This window comes from Puntigrus tetrazona, chromosome 16 (genome assembly GCF_018831695.1).
Source record: "Puntigrus tetrazona isolate hp1 chromosome 16, ASM1883169v1, whole genome shotgun sequence".
Lineage (NCBI taxonomy): Eukaryota > Metazoa > Chordata > Actinopteri > Cypriniformes > Cyprinidae > Puntigrus > Puntigrus tetrazona.
Genome location: NC_056714.1, coordinates 21,673,870 through 21,693,811, shown reverse-complemented (window position 1 = coordinate 21,693,811; position 19,942 = coordinate 21,673,870).

The following is a 19,942-nucleotide window of genomic DNA, read 5'->3' as shown; positions in this document are numbered from 1 at the left end:
CCGCGTCACCCTGGCTCTTTGGCTCTCAGTCTCCTCCACCACCTGCTCTGCCGCCGTCGGTCGGCCCCATGGAGTCGATGGCCGCTCCTCCTCCATGGCTCCTCCCTCCGTCGGCTCCACCGTGGATCATCATGGCTGGGCTCTGGATCTCTTCCTACTCCTGACTTCTCTTGGCTCGTCCCGCCGTCTGCACCTCCCTGGACTCCTTCTGCTTACCCCCTCCTGGGATCCCATCCTCCACCGGAACCTCCTCCCGGGCTCCCGTTTTTTGTCTTGTTTTTTCGGTGCAAGGACGCACCTTCCAGGAGGGGGGCGATATGTCACGTCTTTGGACTCTCTTGTTGTTGTTTTTGTTGTGTGCCATGTGTTCTGTGTGGCCTACTTTTGTTAATTGTGTCATTGTCTTCACCTGTGCCTAGTTAATTTAGTTATTTCATGTTTGTATTTAAGTTCTAGTTTGATCCCGTGTAATCGCCGGTTCTCGTCTTTATTATGAGTGTGGTTTTTGTCCTGCCTGCCAAGATAGTTTTTCATCTGAGAAGATTAAAGTGTTTGTTTACCTTTATGCTTGTTGCGTGCTCTCATGCTAACCACTGCATGACACATACAGGGTGAACTGGAGGTGAGTAGTTTATGGCGTAATTTTCATTTAAAATAAAAATATTTATTTATTTTATATATAGTTATAGATACACTCACACGTTTATATATGGAAAAAGTCATCAACAGTCATCAACTAAACACCACTTGTTTGACTATTTGTATATTATTTCATAAATTCTTTAATAAATCATAAATCATCATTTTATGTGTGTGTGTTTTTGCATTTTACTTAAACAACTTACTGTACATATATTGAATATAATGATTATTTAAGAATTGTGTTCATTTAATGCAACTTATGAAAATATGCAGTAAAACTTGTTTGTTCAATCTAACTGCCTATATTGTTTGTCTTTAAATCATACATATGTTAGCTAGTAAGTTATATAATTACCTTGTATTTTTTACATTATCATTTGGCAGCTCTAGTAAACATACAATTATTAGAATGTAACTGGCAATCTGTTATCAATCGGATGTCCTAATGTTGTGTTTTCTTGCACAGTTGTTCTATCAGGTGTTATATTAGGAAGATGGCCGTTTAGAGGATTGTCTCCCTGGAAGCAGCTGCGAAAAGCTCTTTGCCGTGATGGTTTCTGTTTTTCCACTTGGTGAGTTTAATGACAGGAGAGACTCCAGAGTGCAGCAGATCAGGGAACGGGGGAACGAGCTGCTCCCGTAAAGGATGCCATGAACTTAAACATCCTTGTCCTGCAATAACATTAAATTGTCTGGTTTACATAATCCACAACTCCTGCTCAAGCACTCTCTGTTCTCTGACTCAGCATGGTTGCGGAGATGTATAAAATAGCACCCATCCTGAAAACAATCTCATTGTCAATTTACATGTAAATAATATTGCTGATCCTGTAAAGGGCACGTCAACATTATTTTATCGATTCGAATAAACGATTCAGCACGTACCCCGCTGTACATTTGTAAGTTAGCAGCTTGCTTTTCAGAATATGTAACGGTGTTGCTTTTTTGGGATCTTTCAGAATAAATTTTCCAGTTAGAGAAGAAAGGTTTAAGATTATCATCAGCACCACCTACCCATGATGCTTTGTTTTGTGGGAATTTGACAGCACCCCTGGGGACTTTCATGCCATATTAATGGTAAGAAATATGGTGACTTCCACTGTAATTACAAAAGCACTGCAGGCAGACATGGTGTGTCGTAATTCACCCACTTCCCTTCATGTTTGCACTGCAGGGCGGAGAATGGCACTATCTATTTCATCAATGTCTTAATCCTTATCTTTCTCATTAAACATGTGCCGCACATCGCGGCTAGGCCAGTCCACCGATGAAAATTGAACTGGGAATGAAACTCGTGTTCACCTGTAAGCAATTACTTTCAGTTAAAGGGACAATTTGATGGTAAAGTTTTACATTATACATGCTATAAAAACAATTCTGTAAAAATGTCTAACTCTGTTTTTTAAAGGAACCTCACCAAAGCTGCATTTATTTAATACAAAAAAACTGTAATATAGTGAAATAATATTATAATTTAAAATAATAGCTATTTTACATGTATTTTTGATCAAATAAATGCAGCTTTGGTGAGAATGAGAAAATTCTTCAAAAAAACAAATCTTACTTATTCCAGACTTTTGATTGCCATTGTATTTCCTACACTAAAATAATGGTATATTTCAAACAGTATATTTTATTTTATTGTTACTAAAACATTAAACAATTTAAATATTTAACTTAAACTTTTGTTTTGTGTTGTGCTTTTTTTGATAATTTTCATGTACAATTCCACATAAAGATGTATTATAATATTAAATTAATTACAATATTTAACCATATATGGTAAACTAACTTAACATTAGCTTTTTCACAGGTTTTTACTGTAATACAGCCTACTGTTTCTGTACAGATTATTGACTCTTTTTACAGTGAGAGCTTTGGGAATTGGAGCGTCAGTATGAGCGGTTACTGGCTGAGTTCCTGTGTTGTCTGACAGTGCAAGTCCACAGAATACACTCTGGGTTTGAGGAAAAACCACAGTTCTCCGAAGTGATAGAACAAAGTTTCAGGTTGAGATGGATGGAAAGTACTTATTCAGCACAAGTTTCATTTTGCCTTACAATATGTAACATCCTCTTCCCACACACTCTCGCTATCCAATTGTTCCTCTCCAATTTATATATAGATCAGTATCCTAACTTTCCACACAAGGAAAAGCTCAGATGAAAAGGGCATTTTGTCATAATTTCCAGCATTCAAATCTCTTTTGCTTGCATATGTTTAGATTTGTTGCATTAAACTGCAAAGTCTGTGATGTTTAATGTCTCATAACCGTGAAATTAAACGCATTAAAATACAGTAATGAATGCCAAAAATGCAGTAATGAATGAGCCAATTTTATAATGACTAATGTCTTCAATTTCGGTTTCTCATATGAAGTTGCCTTGCATTGTATGAATTGTTTTATGTAAATTTTTGTTCTTTTTTGAAGCATGACAGATCATCACTGATATCTCCGTTTGTGTTCCACTGAAGTGACATGAGGGTGAGTAAATGATGACAGAATTTTCATTTTTGGTTGAACTGTTCCTAACTTCTCCATTTCTGCTTCAGCTAAACAGTTGTCCTTTTGATGAAGACACTAGCAGCATTGAAGTACACAATCAGAGCTGCTTCCGGTCTCATTTCCATCTCAAAACACTGGTGTGACCAAACCTCTAGGGAGAAAACTCAGCGCTGATGTCTTTCATGTTCCAAGCCCGAGGATTCTCATTTTCCTCTGGATCTGTTTTGAGAAGCAGGCAGAAATGTGTAAAGAAGGTTAGGCTTTTTTTTTCTTGCATATATTCACTGATCTGTTTACATCTCTATTTTGTGTCCCAAATGTGTTCAACTCCCCAGAAAGTCTCATGTGCTTTGAAGTGATAGAGGTGGGGTGGGTGTGGGGGCTCACAGCTTTTAGGTTTAAAATGTGGTGTATGTTGAAATAATTATTAATTACACTGGAGTCAGGTGAACCATTGTCGTATCATCATTTATTTTGGTTATACATTTTATGACTCTTGTTTTGTGCCCTTGTAAAAAGGTAACTTTTGTGAGCTTTGTAAATGCCAAAACCAGCAGGCTGACATCAGCTCCAGAAGACTCATAAAATGTCAAACCTTGATTAAAACGGTGTTTCTGATATAAAACACTATAGCCACGCCGCATAACTAAAATAACAACTTTTAAGTACAAGTAACACCAGACTTTTGAAGTTGGTCCAATATTTTTTGCTGGGGAATTTGCCCCTGTAAACCTATTAAAAAAAATAAATAAATAAATATAATATATATAAATATATATATATATATATATATATATATATACTTTGCATATTTTTCTCTTATTTAATGACTATATTATCTAGCATTTTGTATCCAAATGCAGTTAAGCTAAATGAACCCTTATAAAATTCCTGAAGGAATAGTTCACCCAAATATTAATATTCTGTTCAACCTCATGTCAGTCCAAACCCATCCATATTAAGATATTTTTTTATTAAATCCAAGAGCTCTCTGACCCTTCCACGGACAGCAAGGATACTACCACAGTCAAGGTCCATAAACATAGCAAGGGCATCGTTCAAATATTCTGTGTGACATCAGTGGTTCAACTATAACTTTACAAAGCTACAAGAATACCTTTTTGTGCTTTAAGAAAGCAAAAACAAAAACAACTTTATTCAAAAACACACTGGTGTCATTGTGTAGAGTATGCACTGAATGTAAACAACGTTTGCTGTTCTGCGGTTACAGTTGAATCACTGATGTCACATGGATTATTTTAACCATGCCCTTGCTACATTTTTGGACCTTCATCATAGTAGTATCAATGCTTTTTGCTATCAGAATTCATCACAAACATCTTAACTGGTGTTGAGAAGATGAACAGAAGTCTTACGGGTTTAGAACAACGTGAAGGTGAGTAATTAATGCCAAAAGTTTTTGGATGAACTGTCCCTTTAAACCTGCTTAGTGCCAGCAATTTTTTTCAAATTTTGTTCTTTGCTGTCTGCTGCCTACATATGGTAACATCCTAACCATCACTGAACCCTTATAAGTGAGTGTTACACTACATAAGTGGCTACACCGTACATCATACAAATATAGCTCTGTATATTTCACAATTGACACTTTGCAAAAACATGCCCCCCTTTGTTACTGTAGTGTGTCCAACAAACTGTGCCACTCACAACACGCAAAATGTTCTCGGTGAAAAATACATTGAGGTAAAAGGAGCACATTGACAAGCAGGTTACTTGAAACAGTCTCAACTTCCGAATGTTGTCTTTTTTTTTTTTTTTTTTTAAGAAATTCAAACAATAAATACAATTTTGTGGCTCTTTAATGTGTCGTGACAGATTGCTGTATCGCCTCAGTTCATGTTGCACATGAACCGATCCTCTCTTCCTCTTATCTAGTTATATTTTGAAATGAACATGAATGAACATCAATAGGCATCTAGTTTCAACCATGGAAAGACAAACATACCAGTACACACCATTTCAAATTAAAATCCACCAACACTAATTTACTGTACTCTCCTGTCTGGTTTGTTTGTCAAAGAAAAAGACAGATTATGCATTATGATTGGTCAGGTTGCATGTCGAATATATGTACAAAGTGCACACATTTACATTCAGTGATACATTGATACATTTAATGATGTTTTAGACTTTGGACAATACTAGGTATTTTAGGACAGTGTGGAGCATAATTAAGCACAATTTTCAACAGCCTTCACATTGCGGTACGCTTCTGATGCCTTAAAATGCTGCCTACGTAGGCATCTCACTAGGTTTTAGAACAAAGCAAAAGACTTGCCATGCAGTAGGTAATGAGGCACTCTTTATGCAGAGTACTTCCCAGTTGCTAAAAAACAAAGTCAACAAAGCATATTTCTGAAGTGACTCAGAGTGTGTCTCATCTAATTTGTATGTTTATCCTTAGTCAGTCTTATAATTTGCAGCCCTCATCAATGCAGTTCCAAGGTAGGATTCATCATGTCTTATTTTGTGAGCCATCCAACAATAGCTTTTCGCTAGCTTTAACTTTTTACCACAAGGCTGAAAAATAACCCTGACACACACTTTAAAGCTCAACATCTAAACTTAGGACTAAAGGATAGATGTAAAAACCACAAAGAACAAAGACGTGTGTGGAAGTCTTTCTACTTCCTAGGGAAAAATTAGGTAAGAAGATTTTTAACAGCACAAGCGATATAAAACTCGGCTAGCTTACAACCGTCCTCAAGGCATAAAAGCTGGTTCCAGAGAAATGCGAAAAGAGTGATGAACGAATAGAAAGATGTACTGACAGGGGAAGGATGAAGAGATAAAAGGAAGTAGAGAGAGATTTAGGTGCACGTCAGGAATGTCAAGCACAATGAATGTCATGGGAGCCACTGCCGTCCCTCGGAGCATCTCTACAATTGCTCTATCATGGTGCAGGAACGTAGTTGCCATTTACATGCTAGTTTAGCTCTGCCAATTCAATCATGCCATGATGAACATGAGAACGGAGCCCTGTCAGGATCCATTACATGAGGGACGCTTGAAAAGCGGGCCGAGTTAAGCAGGGTCCTGGGTTTTGCATCGCAATTGCGGCTGATATGGCAAGGCTGCGGTTCCTCTGCTCTGGTTGCTCACACAGGAAGGAGTGGACCAGATGTATAAATCAGAATTCAAAGGAAGCGGGCTGGGGGAGGATGCTGGCAGCCAGACTGAAGAGGGGCCCAAAAAAGTCCTGCTGTCAGGCAGCTCATTCATCAAAAGCAGAGAGGGTGGCCTCACCCGGAGGCTCAGCCGGCCTGTCCTCCTCTCCAATGTTGGGGATCACTTTGGCCTGGGCTCATTTTAGCTAGAGAAGGTGTTAATTAAACTACCCAGAACAGTCTGAATGCGAGAGAGAGGCGAGCATAGAAGCCGTGAATCTTGCTGGGCTTCTCTCGACGCTCCCGCTGTGTGTTGGATGTGTGATCCTGGCACTGCGCAATCCTCTCAGCCTAAAGTTGTTTGATGGCCCACACCTGCCACCTCAGCCATGCTGATCCTGGGCAGTTTAATCTGTTTATCGTGGCATTAGAGACTTGTTAGTGACTCATAGCTTTACTCACTAAGTGCTTCAACTTTTGTTCAAAGACCTTTTATAGTGTGTTAAAGAAACAGTTCACCCAAAAATGAAACTTCTGTCATCATTTATTCACTCTCATGCCATTCCAAACCTGTATGCCTGGCATTCTTCTGTGCAATACAAAAAGTGAATTATTCTGTAATATTTCCAAATATAATGAGAACTGGGCCATAGTTTTATGTGAGTGTTGTTATTTTTTTACTGAAAATCCGGACATCCTTTTTAGGTTTGCTTGATATGTTAAAGAGAAATGAATCTAATTTCTTTGGAGTCACAAACTGGAATATAATGATCACTTATGTGGACTATTTTATTATTTTTTTTATTTTGCATGCTGGAGAAATGCCACTGGTGCATTTGTGTCCTTTTTGAAGGTTGAAAGATTCAGTAATTGCATGTAAAATATTGAGCAGTACATTCTTAAAATAAAATGCATCCCATTAGCCCTGTAGAAGATATGAGTGAGGGTGACTATGCTTCACAGTTGTCATTTCTGGATGAAATTTATGCAAAAACTATTTCAGTTATTTTGTGTTCAACTGAGAAGTTTCAATAAGATCATTGGTGACAAGGTCACATTTCATTTCTCTTAAGATGAATGGCATCATGTTTTTGCTTGAGGGGAATGTAAAGAATGGGGCCATTCATGGGTAAAAGGTCTGAATGGATTTGTTCCCTCACTTTTTTGGGCCCTGGTATCTGTTTAATGCAGAATAAAATTATAAGACCCAAAAAACAGCAATAGCAATTTAGCAACTAATTGCAGGCAATGGATAAAATCGCTGTTACTCTGCCTGTGAAGTGAGACAGGATAAAGCTGAAAGCAACATATTCATTTCCTAATCTAAACAATGCTTGTAAGTGGAGGTAATGTTCTCTTTTATACTGCGATAGAAATTGATATGAAAACACATGACATCAGCATCAAAGAGTCTGATGCAATCCTGAGTAACACAGACAGCCTGTGTCTTCTTGTCCACCATATTTGGTTCCAAATACACAGATCAAGCTCCCAGATGAGACTGCAGATTTGCCCCTGCTGCCTTTGTTGAAGTTTCGCGATAAATTTGAACCGACAGCTCCACTGCAGGGATAAATAATGTAACCGCATTTCGGGACATCATTAAGAGTAATGTTTCACTCACAGTCCCCTAAAATCCCTTTCACACATTTAAATAATAAACGGTTTTGTGGATTAATCTGAAAGTTCAACCTGAAGTCAAACTTGAGCTGCTACCACCACGCTCAGATTAAAACTCGAGACCTGCCGCAGGATGAACACGCGTCGAACCCATTTTTCACTCGTTAAGCAGTTTCGGCTTCTCCTCTTCTTCCCCGCCGCAACCGGGAGAGATTTAAGCGCCGTGCAAAATAAAACACATGATGAATTAGAGGACCACTGTCCTTGTGTGACAGATTAAACCGCAGCGAGGAGCACATGTGTGAGAGCGTGTCCTCCAGCGTCTGCCGCGTCTCTCCTCCCGCTCTGCCCTGGCACGAGGCTGACAGATCACCTGTCTGCCGGTGCGCTGGAGGGGTCTCTTCCTGACCGACACAAGGTCGTTCAGTCACTCAGAGAGTTTGGACGGGCTGCCTGCCGCATTAGTCAGCACTTTCCCGCCACTCCCTATTCTCCCTGACTAATTTGCGCTTTATAAATGGAACGAGCTCCGAGCACATTGAGACATAAACATGATCATTACTTTGAAGTATGAGCAGTCAAAGGGACAGACCCACACGCTCTATCCATTGTCAGTAAGTCTGCGGCGTTGTCCTCCAGTGTTGAGGAGCAGCGACTCTGATTCATTTTACTGAATCAGTTCGGTGCAGCGGTTCGTATTAATGAAGCGGTTCAAAAATGATTCACTAGGTCATTGAGTCCATGAAAAGGCAATGACATTATCAGTTAATTGCTTGAATGCCATTACATTTTGACTTATTCGAGTGGTTTTGTAGTCTTATATTATATGTGAAATCTGTTTAAGTTTAATGCTATCTAAAGATGACCTAGTAGCCCATTGCCCTTTTGAAAGAAACAGCATATGCTGATTAGGTATGTTTTGAAGCTGGGATACTGGTTTGAGATGGTTTAAGCTGGTCATTTTGTGTTTTGTGCTGGTTCTTTGCTGGATTAAGATGATCTTTTCAATAATGTTATGCATTTTATCAGTTAGATAAATAGATACATGCACATAATGTTGTTGATTAATTAATTAAATGATATTTATTTCTACTGTTGAAGTGAATAGATTCAGTAGCTGATTTTTAGCATAGCTACTTGTTCGACTGTAGTTTACTCCAACTTACGAGTGGCTTGTAGCTTTGCAGGCTTCAGTTAAAAAAAAAAAACCTCCCTCAACACTGTGTCACGCTTCATAGTAACACACACTGTTCCATGACCTGCAGGGTTTTTAGCAGACACAGTCCCGCTGCCAGAAGAGTCAACAGGCCTTCCGCAGGGTAAGGCAACTCCTCTTCCCCTGCTTCCTGTTGGGCTGGCCAATTTCCGCTAACTGTATTTGGGCCTAGATTATTCTCTGTTAATATTGGCAGAGCCTCAAACAAATCAAGTATTCTCTCACTACTGGACGTCGGTAAAGCCACTGGGTGAAGTTATTTACAGAGCCATCCACAACGGCTTCTGTATCAAGCCCGACAGGAAGTTTTATCTGCAAAGGGAAGGGAGATGCACTTTTACGCCTCAGAGGGCAGCACGTTTCCACAAAATGTTTTGGGAGTTGGTCGTAAATGTCAGACATTATTATAGAGAGCCACAATTAACTCGGACCAAACACAAAGGTCTGAGCTAATCATGATTCATATGCTGATCATATTCCAGTTGTTGACATTATATTTTAAAGAACAAAGCTGTCACTTGTCCTTTTGGGCCAGTGCTGTATTTCTACTGAAAATCTTACATCTTGTAAATCAACGTTTGGTTTAGTTGTAAATTCTTATGATTTGTCACCATAATAATGTAAGCTGGTTGATAGACGTGTAAAAAATACTTTAAAAGAGTCTTTAAGCTTCAGTATTGAAAACTAGAAACCAGTCAGTAATATTTTGCACCATATTCCATCACTGTAAAAATACATTTTATGAACTCATAGTTAAATATACTGCCTTAAATATTTCAAGCAAATTTCTTATTTGTGAAAAAATAAAGCCTTAAGAAAGTTCAAATTAAAATGCAATACATTTTGAAGATCTGAGGTTAAGTTTGTTTATTATTATTTATTTATCATGTAATTTATTCCTATGATTGCGGCAAAGCTGAATTTTGAGCAGCCATTACTCCAGTTTTCAGTGTCACATGATCCTTCAGAATCCTTTCTAATCTGCTGACATATTTATTATTATTAATGTAAGTATCAGATTTTTTAAAAAGAATTCTGATACTTTCTTGATAATTCTTGATGTTATAAAATTAATAAAAAACAATATGGAAAAAAAGAATTTTGCTACATTTTTTAAATTAATTTATTATTTTTGTAGAGTTTCATGTTTACTGAATAACTAAAATGCGAAAAATATTAAGAATAAATTAACAGTCCTATATTTACAATTTGTAAATATAATAAAAAATATAAAATCTATAAAAATACACTTCTAAAAGCTAGTTCTCTTGTGGGGTCACTGTAGACCTGCTTTAACAGAATAACATTCTACAATATTTTGACATTGAAAAAAAGGCAAGCAGCTCCTTTTTTCAAGTATATGTACCAAGAAAGCTGTTTCTTGTGGTTTATTTGTCACCCGATTGTTGACTTGTTGAAGGTCAAGGGTGGGTGTAGTATATCTAGGAATGTATTTACTCCTATATACCTAAAGAATGTAATTCATCAAAGGTTGAGAAGTTTGTTTTTTTATCCAATTGTGTACATGCTATGAATGTACAGGAATTTAGACAGCCTATGTGTTAGCTGTTTCTTTGCAACCGTGGAATGAAAAGCATTCCTCGAAGAGTCGCACGAATCGTGCATAGAGCTCATATTGATTTATTGACTCTGAGGAAAATTGCTGTCATGTACACGCACCCAAGGGGGACTAATGGAGGGTGGTTACAGATCTGGCATGCTGGCTGAAAGATGAAGGATGTGATGTCAGGGCTGTATGTGATCCAGGAACTGTGGCGTTACAAAGGTCACAGTCTTGCCCTGCCCTACAGTAAGTAAAATGCCTCCAGGGGGATTGGCCTGGTTAAAATGACAATTGTGGAATTGTGGGAAGATTTCGTTTATCCTTTCATCTTCTTCACTTGTTCTCCCCCTCAGTTACTTTCTCCGTCTTGGTCAGTGTTGCGGTGGCTCTAAATTCCTCAGGGTGAATCATCTTTTACCCTGTGTCTTTCTGCATATTGTCTTCCCGAAATTTCCCTGCTGCACAGAGCCTTTTTGGCTTTCCATGAAAGAGTGAATGTGCGACGCCTTACTCATTTCCTGAAGAGTCACGCAGCATGAAATGACCCAACTCCAGTGTTGATTTCCCACGAATAACTGCACACGCTGAAAAAAAAAAAATTTGGTGAAGAAATAACTTTGCTAGTAAATTTCGCAAATAATTCTAGATGGTCAGTAACACTTAATTAAACATCAAATTATTTTCTTGCAAAAAGTCCTCTTGAATTACAGTGCATGCTTACAGGCATTGATGCACTTGAGACTTGTATAGTTCAACAAAACTAAGAAGTGTTAACTAAGAAGAATGAAAATTTAAAATGAATACTAATTTAATGTATTATTTCATTCTTTATTTCATTCATTCATTTATTCACCAAAAATAAATTAAAATACGAAACGAAATGAACTCAAAATACCTTTTCTTAAAAGCTTGAGTAAAAGAAGCCCACCTTTACGTTTTTATGACGGTTTGATTTTAGAAAATGGCTTGGTTCTCCCTTTAGGATTTTATGCCTGTGTTATTGTCTGGAAAAAAATTGTTCATTTGCTATTGCTAAAAGTAATAAAGCAATTCATGCTCACAGCAAAAATATATGGGCTGAGTTGCTTTCAGAAGTTGAAATGTTACTAGTACTAATAATGTGGCGCTAACAAACCTGGTTTGAGCATTCATATTACTAATAAAATGCTTCAGAAACTTGAACTGCAATATGTTTTGTTATTGTTACATGCTGTGCAGGACATTTAATAAAGTGCGTCAGAGCACAATGAAGGACTCTATACAGGCGCATCTATCTGTCCCGGTTTCTCTATAGCGACACTATCCTTGAGGATGAATTTTACTGGCGCAGTCTTTATTCTCCTCACATTGTGTTGCCCTTCACAGTTTATGTCCTTCTGCTCTTTTTTTCCTCAGCTTTGATCTATCTAAAAGCAACGCACCAAGCTCTTCAAAGCCTGACCAAACTGATACAAATAGCAAGTAAATCCATATAATTCTTTCCCTGTCCTTTCTCCATAATACATTGCTCAATCTGAAAAACGCTAGATTGTATCATTCAAATTCAAGTTGTAATGCTCTCTGTGCTCACATACTTTTCTGTCTTGTCATTATCAGGAAAATTCACAGTCACATGGTGAGAGCGACAGCCAAAAGCACGCTATAGTGAATCATCAGCGCTGTAGGACAACAGCGGCTCCAACCTGCTCTTTGCGTCAAATGTGATTCAACACATATTACACATTCTAGTCTTTTTTATTTCATGGAGCAGTTGCCCGGAACATTCCAGACTTTCCCGAAAGTCCCATTCACTTATTTGGAATGAACAAGGACTATAAACTTCAGACACGACTATAAACTATAAACTACAAATGTGAATTGATTAGAAAAAAATCACTTCACTGTGGCATATCAAATATTCAGTAATCATATATATATATATATATATATATATATATATATATATATATATATATATATATCATTAAATGATTCATCCTTTTTACGTATTCTACACAGTGTGTGTGTGTGTGTGTTTGTGTATAAACAGTGGCTTAGGAATGATTAATGCATATGAGTATTTTCACAATTATTTATATCATTATTAATAATAACTAAAGTAGCATGGAATTCACAGCCTTACTATAAATACATGAATTCTCAAGAAAACCTCTCCGTAGATATTTCAGAGAATGTTCTGGAACAAAATGATCAGGCAAATATGAGCAGCGCTGCAGTTGATTCCTTCCAAATTCCTTCTCTGTGACTTTTACGCAGACTTTTCAAACTAATCTGATCCACTTAAAAGCATTGCCAGCATTTGTCTAAATATCGCATTCACTCCCATCGCGCTGACAGAGGGTGGAGGCTTTACTTTTTGACCACAGCTGAAAGGCCATGTCTTAGAGATACTATGATCTCACTATCAGGAAAAAAAAAAACTGCAGGGAGACTGGTGTATTTTGAGTTCGCTCTGCCAAACAAGTGCTATCTTTGCCACAAGGATCTCCAGCCCACTCGGATGAGAGTCAGGTATTTGAGTTATGCAGGGCAAGGGGAAAATAACACTCCTGCAGACTCGGTGTAATGAACCAATATGAAAAACGTCAAAGTAAAGCCACAGGTCAGAGGAAAGTGGAGACCATTAAATGGGAGGCTGTGAGACCGGCAGAAGAGGAGGGCACAGTCTAAAAGGTCACAGTCACCCTGTATTGCAGCTCTTGTCAGTCTCTCTTAAAGACCTGTGCGCCACCCACCAGAAGACTCTAATAGGATTCAGGCTAAGAGCACAAAATGACAGCGACGCCTTAAAGCAATAGTTTACCCAATAATGAATATTCTATCATAATTTACTCAACCTCATGTTATTCTAAACCCGCGTACAAGGAGAGCGTTTTAATAATTTCTTGAGCGCTCTTCTCAAAGTCAATGTCATAAATGGAGCTTTTAAAAGATCTTGAAAGGTTTTGCATCCTTTTAAAGGGACAGCTTACCATGAAACCGAAATCTAAAGATTTAGTTACAAGTTCGTTTCTTCATCTGTAAAGATTTGGAGAAATTTACTTCACTTACGGGTGCCATCAGTTCAAAATGGATCAAAATCCTCCAACATATTTGTTTATAAAATAAATTATTTCGTTTGTAAACGATATACGTTTGTATATATATATATATATATATATATATATATATATATATATATATATATATATATATATATATATATATATATATATATATATATATATATATATATATATATATATATATATATATATACAAATATATATATATATATATATATATATATATATTTGATATCATATAGCTTCTTTATGATGCTTTTGTGACAGAATATTCCTAGAAAATCGCCTTTTTGTTCAGTGGAATTAAAAAATAGATATATACAAATAAATACAATACGGATTTGTTAAAACATGATGAGAGATGACGAAATAATGATTTTTTGCGGGGGGTGAACTACTCCTTTAAAGTTTTAAACAAGGAAGGACGGGGAGGGGAGGTTAAAAGAAAAGAGGAGGAGAGGAAAAAAGGGAGGGGGAAATCAATAACGAACAGCTCTGCAACACGAACATAATCAGAATGGCAGGGCGATGTATTACTCAGGATTAATATGGGCATTGGTGAGGTCGATTTAATTTACTGGGAAAAGCGAGAAAATAAATAAAACATGGAAAACAAATAGAGTCCTCATTCAAATTCATTAGAGGTTTTTGCGAGGTGTCGAACGGAATTTTCCCTTTAAAGTACGAGTCGTGTGCTCATTCTGGACACTAACTTTGCGTGGCAGTCCATAATTGCTATATTCATTTTAATATTAATTTGTTAAAGAATATGGTTATACAAAGTGTTGTTTTTTGTCCTCTACGTTATGGGAATCACGAGAGGGCGATTTGTGAGCATGCAGTGTTACAACCATAACGGTTCGAATATAGAAACATAGTAGATTATGTTTAAATATACGAACTTTAGTTCCTGTAGTTAAGTTTGATCTATCGAGGTGTTCGAAGTGTTGAAATCTCTCGCTCCTCGTGTCTGTTTGGTTTCCTGCGTGTTGCATTGTTGCACCTCAAGGTGGCAGCAAGTAACTTTCTTTTTAAAGGAATCGATGAGTCATTCAACCGATTCGTTTAAACACAATGATTCATTCAGGAATGGAACGTTCGACGTCTTTCTGACTGAATCATTTACTAAACTGGTTGGCTCAAAAACACATTGAGGAGAGTTACTGCAGTGCTATAATTCATTTAGGACTTTGTTTGGAACTTTTGATTGTTTTGAGGAATTTACGCAATAATACGGTTATAATTCTTGCAAAATGTTGTTATATTTTTGCTTTTTAAAAATGTACTGTACTTTGTATCATTTTATCCTCATATTAAATTACAAAAACTAGTAAACACCACTGCAGGGATGTTTCTAATACGTCCCCTAAGAGATCCTCTCTTCTGACTACAGTAATCTTGTTCCAGTTTTGTAATACCCTTTTTCTTATTCCATTTGCAGAACAATAACACACAAAGTGACTTAAACAGCAACCCAGGCTTGAAAAAAGTGCCTTTGGCAAGTTATATTGATATTATGGTGCATATTTCACAACATTTTTTTAATTTGTCCAGTGAGTAACACTAAAAGCATATTCGGAATAATGTGACAATGTTTTATTGTGTTGGTTTTGTACATATCACAGCAGTCTCAGCTCTTTTATAGTGAGTTGTGTTTCAGTGGACATATACTGAAGTGTCTTTCATCAAAAGCACAGTCTTACCAGGTGAACTACCAAGCAAGTTTACCAAGAAATGCCAGACCTATGGAGCTAATTTATACGACATAAAAATGTATAACTATATCGTTACAAAAAGATGTGTCAGTGTTTTACTCACACTAGTGTTCATATCAACTGCACAGTATAAGTACATTTTGCAAAAATGTAGGTAGAGGCAGCAGAAGTGGGTTTCTCAATATTGACTTTTTGTTCAATGAGCTGCTGTATAAAAGCAATATCAACACTAATCACATACTTTCAGGGGCTCCTGCACCAGCCGAACAACTGCCATGAAGATGAATGGGAACACTAACAGATAGCTCTTTCCAGGTATTAGTCTTACATGAAACTGACTCGACATAAAAGAACTTTCTTATTAATCTTTTGTTTTGGAAACATTTACATTTCAGTTATACTGAGCATTTACAAGTGAACATAACACCCAGAAAGACCACACACGTGTGACACTGGCCTTTTTTTTTTCCTCTACAGATGGCTGGGATTAATAGCCGGGCTCAGCGGGCCCAGTACCTGAACATTTGGAGTTGAAACTCGCACCCTGCCACCCCCTGACCGCATTACTCACCCACAGCCAAGAAAATAAATCAAAATAATGATAATAGTCAAATTTCGAATCAGCCAGAGGAAACGCTCCATGAAAGCACCAGCGATGACGCGCGCGTTTGGCTGCGTTGTCTGCGTTTGGGGCGGTTTTCACGACAGTGTTTGAATAGGTGCGCTCCGCTCCTCCTCACAGAGCTCAGCGCCTGGATTACTTCATAATCCACACCATATTATGGGGCTGGCACTAATTGAAAGATAAATGAGTTTATTTGGGTTAAATCCATCACTGTGACACGAACCCAGAGGAGAGTGAGGGGGGAGGAGAGATGAGAGCGCGAAGGAAAGCTGAAGACGTTTGTATTAGCCAGCTGGATCAGAAGTAACGTCAGAGGCGAACTTATATAGCTATAGCAGGTGATTAAGGATGTGAGAGCAGGAAGCCATTATATCCAAGGCTTATTTTCTTGCAGAAACTTTGAAGATCAGTTTTGCCTGAACATCGCGGCCAACATGTTGCTTGTGTTTCTACTAGCTTATTTTTTTTTGCAGGGTGTGCAACAGCCAGAGAGGGTTAGCGGCGTCTGAGCGCAGACGTAATGGCTGGACGTGCCACAGTCAGACACGGTTCACATTTTCCACTTTGTACGCTGTCTCTTATTAACAAGTGAAATGTGTAGAGTTGGCCTTGCCACCAGCATGTGTGTAAGCGTGTGACCAATCAAAACTCCTTCATGGAAATATGGGAACGTAGAAAGGAACAAAACTCAGAGTTTAAGATCCACAGGCAGACGGGCAGATAAAGCAGGGCTGAAATCAGTCCCTAAATATAACCGCTGAACTCGTGAACTACAGAGTCCGGTACAAAGCTTGAACTTTTGTGGTGAAAGGGGAACAGAAGTGGCGTGGCTTTCTCACGCTTTTAAAGACACAGATGGAGTTTTTCAAAGTGGGCCACGTGATTCGTCCTACATCATAAATTCGCATGCACAGCATCTGGCTCTGCTCCTGCCAAATGCTGAAACCACAGGTGCATTTTTCAGAGAAGAGTGAAATATTTCCACATCTAATAGTCCACATTTTTGGACCCAAGCATAGACCTGATTTCATTGCACATGGAGCAATAAAAACAAAATACAATCCATGAAGTTGAATATATTATATACAAAATATTATAGTATAATTTAGATGCATTTTAAGTTATTTACGCACTTTTTTTGTGTTATTAACATTCCATTTTTGTGTCTTTAGCTCCCAGGATTACAAAGTCTTCATGAAGTAGAGGGATGGTATATTTTCTGAATATGCTGGCTGTGACATCTTTGCAAGATCTTTTATTAGAATATATTATTATTATTATTATTTCAAAATGATATTGACAAAAAAAAGTTTTACTTTATTTTGTTGGCCCATTCTAAACGTTGACAATCAGTAACTTTGCACCTACATGTCAACTAATTTTAATTAGAGAATAAGCTCTTGAAAACCTATAGTCAGTTAGCAGATAATAACCCAACACTTATACTCTAATGAATGTTAGTTTTCAACAGAATGTTCATAACTGACCATCAAAATAAAGTTTTACCAAATAAATAAATAATAATAAAAAATATTGCTGTCAATTGATTAATTGCATCCAAAATAAAAGTTTTTGTTTACATAATATATGTATGCGTGCTGTGTATATTTAATATGTATATATAAATACACACACATACAGTAAATATTGTAAATACAGTAAGTATTTGCATGTATATATTTATATTCTTATATTTGATATTATATATAGAATATTTTCTATATAAACATACCATATTTTTCATAAATATATATGTACATGCGTTCGTATTTATATATACATAATAAATATACACATATATTAAGCAAAAAATTTAACAAATAAAAAACGCTAAATGACACATTAAATTAATGTAAAGTGCCAATGAAGTCATTTATAATGGCACAAAAGATTACTATGTAAAATAACTGATTTTTTTATTCACAAAAATTCATTTCAATTTAGCTTTATTAAAAAAAGAACCTAACCCTATAACCTTTATTAGTTGTTTTAACACTTTTTGCAATATCATATATACTGGTTTATGATATATTCAAATATGTTAAATCACACTTTTTAGAATTCATTCTTTACCTGTATATTTGTTCTTATATTTCTCTATTTTTTTTCTTAAAGACGCATATTCAAAAATTGGTATAATGCCTACTGAAACATTTTTTCCAAAAAAAAAAAAATCACCAGAAATCATGCTACTTTTGAATGTCATTTAATAGAGCTCATGCCTTTTGCAGCCTAAAGGTGTAGTAATGGCATTTACCATGCTAACCTGCAAAAAAAAACCTGATTTCTTAACTGTAACCCTGTTTTCAAATCGCATGCACCGTTTTGGATGTGAAAGCCTTCTGAAACATCCCTCGTGTTAAGGCAGCCCCTTCAACCTGCCCACTGCCTCTTAGCAAAAGGAGATTAAAAAAAGTGATTTGATTCTTCTCTTCCCCAAGCAACTTCTCTACGTTAATTGCAATCAAGGTTTCCAAGTACGGCCCGGCTCGCGCTATTGTATTTATGTGTGCAGAACTAGAGAGACTTGTGAAAGAATGAACTTCACAATTATATCCGATGTCTAAGTGATTTTGAAAAGGCTGCCGGTCTGCAATTTTTCTCAATTAGATGGCTAAGACACCTCTCTCTTCTAGACCAGAGACCTTCCATGAGCTGACAATCAACAGGGAACATTCTCATTCTTTTTGTCTGGCTGACATCTTTCAGTTTAACACAGCTTTGGCATACGAAACAATAGCACTGTCAAAGACATAAAGAGAGTTTATTTATTGTTTAGTTTGTTTTGAAAGAACGCCTGAGGCTTTTTCATCAGAGCTTTCGCCCACTTTTAGACTGACAATAAACACAAACAACAGTATGTTATCTTCTTCGTGAAGTCCTTGAGATGGAGTGCTTAAACACTGAAGTCCTTTATCGGAGTAGAAGAAGGGCGAAGCATCCGTTTTATCCACTGGTTCTCCAGATGCTCACAAAGAGACAAACTGCACTCTGAATGCATTTATATTTGCAGACACTTTTGCACCAAAGTGATTTCCAATAAAGTGGATATATTGTGTAACAAGCAATTATCAAAGTAGGTGGCCAAGGAAATCCTGAGAACTGCCATTTTAAAATGTTTAAAAATGACTGGTACACGGCAGCTGAGCCCAGCGCAATTAGATTTGAATAAAGAAAGTGACCACTTAACCGTGACATTTTTGTTTTTCTATAGGAAAACGGCCAACATCCCATTGAGTTTCTCTCAGCTTTGTAGCGAAACTGATTAGTATATAAAACGTGAATGTACTGCATGTGTTATATTTATATTTATTATATATTTCTAAATTGTAGAATGAACTCACAATGCACCTCAATAACGTGTGTACAATTAACTAGCCTATAGAGCGGTGCTTATCAAACCCAGCTCTTGCATAGCACCGCTCTACACATTTTTTGTGTATCTCTTATCACTTCAGACACTTATTTTCTTTCAACGCTAGTGCCCTGTGAAGTGGACTTCACAGGATATTCCACCATGATTTCAGGGGAGCGTATATTCCATATGTTCCATTCGAAGGGCATTAAACTGTGATAAACTTGAATTTAAATTGTATTTACAGAGGTGTTTTGTCTTTATATTAGATTTGTATTTATGTCGCAGTTTTGTCTGTGGGTGAAAACGTTGAAGGTCATGGTGAAGTGCAGATCCGTGAATGAATGTTCCCGAAAGTGAAGTAAACTTCAACGGATTTTGGGGGCTTAGGGAGTAGGGAGAAAAGAACACTACGTAGGGATCGGTCGGAACACAGTTCATCCATGGAGCTCTCCTCTTACAAGCTGGTATCTAAATCAGCTGTGTTAAATAAGAGGGAAATACAA